Genomic DNA, 5,836 nt, shown 5'->3' with positions numbered 1-5,836 from the left:
GACACATAAACCAGAGAGAGCATGGGGGAGGAGGGCTGAGGGGAGACTCTCAATTTCTACTTTATACAATTCTGTGTGGTTTGAATATTATGTGACAAGCACCTATTACTTTTAAAAGCAGAAAAAGATCAATATGTAGATTTTTTATTTTTTAAAAACAAATCGCCCCCGTAACTTAGCACAAGTCACTCCAGTGGCTTTCTTCACGGGGAGGCTTTTCCCCTAGCTTCTTTTCCACCCCGGGGGAAGTGAAGGGTTAAAGGGGCTGGGGGAGGGGAAGAGGAAGTGAGGTCAGGAAAGAAGGGTGAGGGGCCCCACGGGCAGTGCGGGCTGCCTGCCGGCTGGCCACGCCCCTCGGCGGGGAGCCCCACCCCCACCCCACCCCCGCGTGCGGCCTTGGCGCCGCCGCCCTGTTCCTAGGAGCGCGGGAGGACGAATGAGGAGAACTCAATGTAAAGTCAGGTGGAGATAAGGACAAGATGGTGCCACCTAGAGCAACGGTTTTCAAAGTGTGGTCCGCGGCCCTGGAGGGGGAGGGGCGGGGATATCCCGGAGGGCAAAACTGTTTTCATACCGATACTGAGAAGTCACATGCCTTTCCGACTGTGTTATTGCTTGCACAGGTGGGGAAAACTGCTGGCACTTCGCCGTGAATCAGGACACGGAGGCACCCAGTCATCAGAGCGGTGATTTTATTGACCACCACGTGCCCTCTTTGGCTTTTAAGAAAAAGTATGAAGGTATCTTTCATAAAGCAGTAAAAATTAATAAGTTATTAAAAATGAACTCCGGGGTTTACCTCTTTTGAATAGCCTGTCTAGTAAAAGTGGGAAGTACCTATAAAGTGCTTGTGGAGCAGACCCAGGTAACGTGGTTGTCTTCTGGAAAAGCGTTTAGGTTTATTTGAGTTTTCGAGATGAAGCAGCTACTTTTTTCATAGAACACTATTTAACTGGAAAGAGCAGCTGATAGGGAAACCATAGTTACTCAGACTTGAATATTTGACAGATATTTTCTCAAGAAAGAATGAAATGAGCCAGTCACTTCAAGGAGATAACTGACAGTATTTGTTGCCCATGATAAAATGTGAACTTTCAAAGGAAAACTGAAATTTTGTAAAACTTGTATTTACAACCTGAGCTTGAGAGCTTCCCGGTTCTTGAAGATGTTCCTAATGAGATTGGTGGCATCACCAAGTGTGATTTTTTTTTCATATGGTGTAATGAAATGTGTCAATTTTTAGAACATCTGCATAACTCAGTGACCCAGTATTTTCAAGGTGACCAATACATGATGTTAAAATGTTATGCATGGGTAAAAAATCTAGTCAAAAATGAACTTGAATGTAATAGACATGAATGTCACAGAGTGGGAAAGGCACATTGATGTTGTTCTGGATTCCACATTACAATGAACCTTTAAAAAACAATCACTTATACATTTTTTCTTAAAGATTTTGTTTTAAGGTAAGCTCCAGACCCAAGGTAGTGCTTGAACTCACGATGTGGAGACCAGGAGTCGCTTGCTCTACTGACTGAGCCAGCCAGGCAGCCCCTGTACATCTTGTTATGGTTAAAGAATACCCCCCCCCGGCCATGGGGTCTCACCCAGCCTCAGTGACCAGGAAACCCTAGGAAACACAGGAAACCGAGGCTGGGCAGTGAAGCACCGAGACACCTGGAGCAGAAAAGCCACCTGGGCCTTGGTCCAGATCGACCCATGCAAGTTGGGGTGACCCTGGTGCTTGTGGTGTCCACCATGCCCAGATGCACCCCCCAGGGAAGTACTAAGGTGCAGGCCTGGCACAGGGATGAGTCCCAGGACCCCCCAAGGGAGCCCTACAACCCAAGAGCCTGGCTGCCTGGTCAGCCCAGAGCAGCCTTCCTTTACCGAAAAGCTGACAAATGGGAGCATGGTCCAGAATTAGAATTCTCCAGAAAGAGAAACTACTCCGGGGTGGGCATAATAACCACATGCAAAGATACATTGGAAGAAAGGAAGAAAAGATAGAGGCATCTGGTGAGGAGCACCTACTTGGACGTAAGAGTTGCTGCCCCTTGGGGGACAGTGGAAACTTTGATGTGAGCAACGAAGAGGGCTAGTAGATCCAGATTTTCATGGAAAAGGGCGACATTAGAACTTCTGCTTCACGCTGGGTGAACACAACCCCGTGACAGTCACGGGCCGTTTGTGGGAGGACCAGTGTGAACCACGTACAACCGGCCAGCTGACCAGTTTTCATGCTCAAGGACAATACAAGAAATTTTTGGCCCAGCCAGCATAGCGGTGCTCCTGGGAGCTAACACACTTCTTGTAAAGATCCTAAACCTGATAACTGAGCAGAAAATCAATCGTTTGCTCTCTGTTTTTACATTGCAGTCTTGAAGCTAGGCTATCTTTCTTGCATCAGATTATTTGATCAGAATATGTTTTAATAAAAGGAGCTAGAAAGCTGATTTTTTACATGGAAGCAATGTGCACATCTGGACAAATCACGCATCTTTTTCTCTAACTCAATCAAGATCAGTGGTTTAGACAGGCATTCGGCTTTAACTCAAATGGAAGTCTTATCTCCTGAAGTGTAACTTCTTAGATGTTCTATCTGGACATGATTCTTTTTGTCTCCAGTCCCAGGCACAGAGCTCCTAAACCCCTGGGAATTCCCTGAGTGACAGGAGTGTCCTTTGTTATTCATAAGGAGGGACAGAAGCTCCTTTGCTCAGGACCCTCTGGCCCTCACTCTAAGTACCTCTTGATCTTACTGTCCATCTAAATCCTTTATAATACCCCTTATAATAAGTGGGTCAATGTAAACCAACATTTCCTTCAGTTTTGTGGGCTATTCCAGCAAATTATGGGACCAGAGGAGAGGGTCATAGGAATCCCCAATTTAGAGCTGGTTGATCAGAAGTTCAAGCTTCCCAGATCTGCAACTGGCATCAGTCTGGTGGGAGTGAGCCCCTATCCTGTGGGATCTGACGCTGTCTCTGGGTAGATGGTGTCAGAATTAAGTTACATGGTAGGACGTTCAGTCCTGCAAAGGATTGGAGAATTGCTCAGTGTGGGAAAACAAACTAGAAAGGTGTACTAATAGATAACACAACTAACTAGATATAGCACCGCATTTTCTCCCCAAATTGTACCTTGACCTTTAAGTGTGGAGTGGTAAGGGGAAGAAGTCTCATAACAGAAGCACACTCTCAGTTCTTTACGCCACTTGCCACTTTCTTGTTCAAGATCAAGTAGGTGGGGTGCCTGGGTGGCTCAGATGGTTAAGTATCTGCCTTCAGCTCAGGTCATGATCCCAGGGTCCTGGGATCGAGCCCCATGCTGGGCTTCCAGCTCAGCAGAGAGACTGCTTCTCCCTCTACCTCTCCCCCTGCTTGAGCTCTCTTGCTCTCTCTCAAATGAAAAAATAAAATCTTTTTTAAAGGGGCGCCTGGGTGGCACAGTCGTTAAGCGTCTGCCTTCGGCTCAGGGCGTGATCCTGGAGTTCTGGGATCGAGCCCCACATCAGGCTCCTCTGCTAGGAGCCTGCTTCTCCTTCTCCCACTCCCCCTGCTTGTGTTCCCTCTCTCGCTGGCTGTCTCTGTCAAATAAATAAATAAATAAAATCTTTTAAAAAAAAAAATCTTTTTTAAAAAAACACACAAAAAAACAAAATCAAGTTACTGCCTTAATTAAAGAAGGAAGGAAGGAAGAAAAGAAAGAAAAGAAGGAAGGAAGGGAGGGAGGGAGGAAGGGAGGGAGGAAGAAAGGAAAGAAAAAAGGCCACCGGTGTCTTGTCCCCGTCCTGATACAGTGAAACATCAGGTGCCACAGACCGCACGCCGGGGCTCCTCTGACCCTGTGTGCCCATGGGCTTGTTTGTCTCATCTCTTAATCTTTTAAAATTCATGCTGAACTACTGTGGGAGAGAATACCTGTGAACAGTTTCAGTTAAATCATACATGTAAAAAAACTTTTTCTTCTACTCCGTTAAATGCTTTTGGTATCGTGGATCTTTAAGAATTAAATGGTAGATGGGGGCGCCTGGGTGGCACAGACGGACTCTTGGTTTTGCCTCAGGGTCCTGATCTCAGGATGGTGAGATGGAGCCCCAGGTCCGCCTCCCTTCTCACGGGGAGTCCACCTGAGGCTTCTCCCTCTCCCTCCGCCTCTTCCCCTGCCTCTCAAATAAATAAATAAATCTGAAAAAAAACAAAACAAAAAAAACAAAAAACTCCCTCCTCTTCTTTTTCCGAATAGGAATCTGTGTGAAGCTGGATCTCCTTCATACACCTCAACCGAAAGAGCCCACAGCAACAGACCGAACGCAGAAGCACGTGTGAGAACCAGATATTTCCACCAAGTCAAGCCAGCAAGAGAGGGAACACAAGCAGGGGAGTGCGAGAGGAAGCAGCAGGCTCCCAGCCAAGGAGCGGGATGTGGGGCTCTATCCCAGAACGGAAGGAGCAGGGTGGGGGAGCAGCAGAGGGAGAGCAAGAAGCAGACTCCCTACAGAGCAGGGAGCCTGATGTGAGGCTTGATCCTGGAACTCAAGGATCATGACGTGAGCCGAAGGCAGACACTTAGCCGACTGAGCCACCCAGGTGCCCCAGGCACCCCTCTTAATATGTCCTTTTTTTTTTTTTTTAAGATTTTATTTATTTATTTGACAGAGAGAGACAGCGAGAGAGGGAACAAAGCAGGGGGAGTGGGAGAGGGAGAAGCAGTCTTCCTGCTGAGCAGGGGCTCGATCCCAGGACCCTGGGATCATGACCTGAGCCGAAAGCAGACGCTTAATGACTGAGCCACCCAGGCGCCCCTTAATATGTCTTTTGATGCACAAAAATCCTTAATTTTAAGTTAGCCCACCTTATTGGCCTTTTATGGTTATGCTTTGTGTCCTGTTTAATAAATCTTTCCTACCCTGAAACTATGAAGATATGCTCCTATAGCATGTCTAGAAGCTTTCTTGTTTTACCTTCCACATTAATATCTATAATTCACCTGGAATTGATTTTTGATGCACTCTATTTCAGATATGTTAAAAAGTGAAAAACATGTGCCCCAAATTTACAAAATACAGTTACGTTTTAAACTCCGTTTTTTGGGTTTTTTTTTTTTACTTCATACCTTATGGGCATTTTTCTTGGCCATTAAGTATTCTTCTATAAGAGGTTTTTTAATTTTATTTTTAATTTTTTTTCTACAAGTTCTTTTTTTTTTTAAAGACTTTATTTATTTATTTGACAGAGAGAGAGCGCGCACAAGCAGAAGCAGAGGGAGAAGCAAACTCCCTACTGAGCAAGGATCCTGATGCGGGACTTGATCCCAGGACCCCAGGGTCATGAACTGAGCCAAAGGCAGATGCTTAACCGACTGAGCCACCCAGGCATCCCAAAATAAGAGGCTTTTCTTTTTTTTTAAGATTTTATTTATTTATTTGACAGAGAGACAGCCAGTGAGAGAGGGAACACAGCAGGGGGAGTGTGAGAGGAAGAAGCAGGCTCCCAGCGCAGGAGCCTGATGTGGGGCTCGATCCCAGAATGCCGGTATCACGCTCTGAGCCGAAGGCAGACGCTTAACAACTGCGCCACCCAGGCGCCCCAAGAGGCTTTTTAAATAGCTGTCGGATATTCCTCACATGCCTCTCCCTGGCACAGGGGCTCTGGACTCAGACAAGGCTGGTGAATATCCTGTCCTAATCTCTTCCAAACTGTGTAACTTTCAACCAGTTATTTAAATACTCTGGGTTCTAGGGTGCCTGGGTGGCTCAGTCGGTGAAGTGTTTGCCTTCAGCTTAGGTTGTGGTCCCAGGGTGCTGGAATCGAGTCCTATATCAGGCTCCCTG

The 5,836-nt window shown here is 46.5% G+C and overlaps 1 long non-coding RNA gene across 1 annotated transcript; it reads left to right on the top strand.

Moving 5' to 3' along the window:
- Nucleotides 1-378: 378 nt before the first annotated feature.
- LOC105237888 lies at nt 379-4,474 on the top strand. The gene is made up of 3 exons (XR_002142804.2): nt 379-509; nt 624-740; nt 4,249-4,474. It is a non-coding gene; the product is annotated as an uncharacterized LOC105237888 (long non-coding RNA).
- Nucleotides 4,475-5,836: the final 1,362 nt, after the last annotated feature.

The sequence above is a fragment of the Ailuropoda melanoleuca genome, chromosome 9, assembly GCF_002007445.2.
Source record: "Ailuropoda melanoleuca isolate Jingjing chromosome 9, ASM200744v2, whole genome shotgun sequence".
In the NCBI taxonomy this organism is placed as follows: domain Eukaryota; kingdom Metazoa; phylum Chordata; class Mammalia; order Carnivora; family Ursidae; genus Ailuropoda; species Ailuropoda melanoleuca.
Note: the sequence above shows the minus strand (reverse complement) of the source record. Positions and strands in the feature narration are given on the sequence as shown.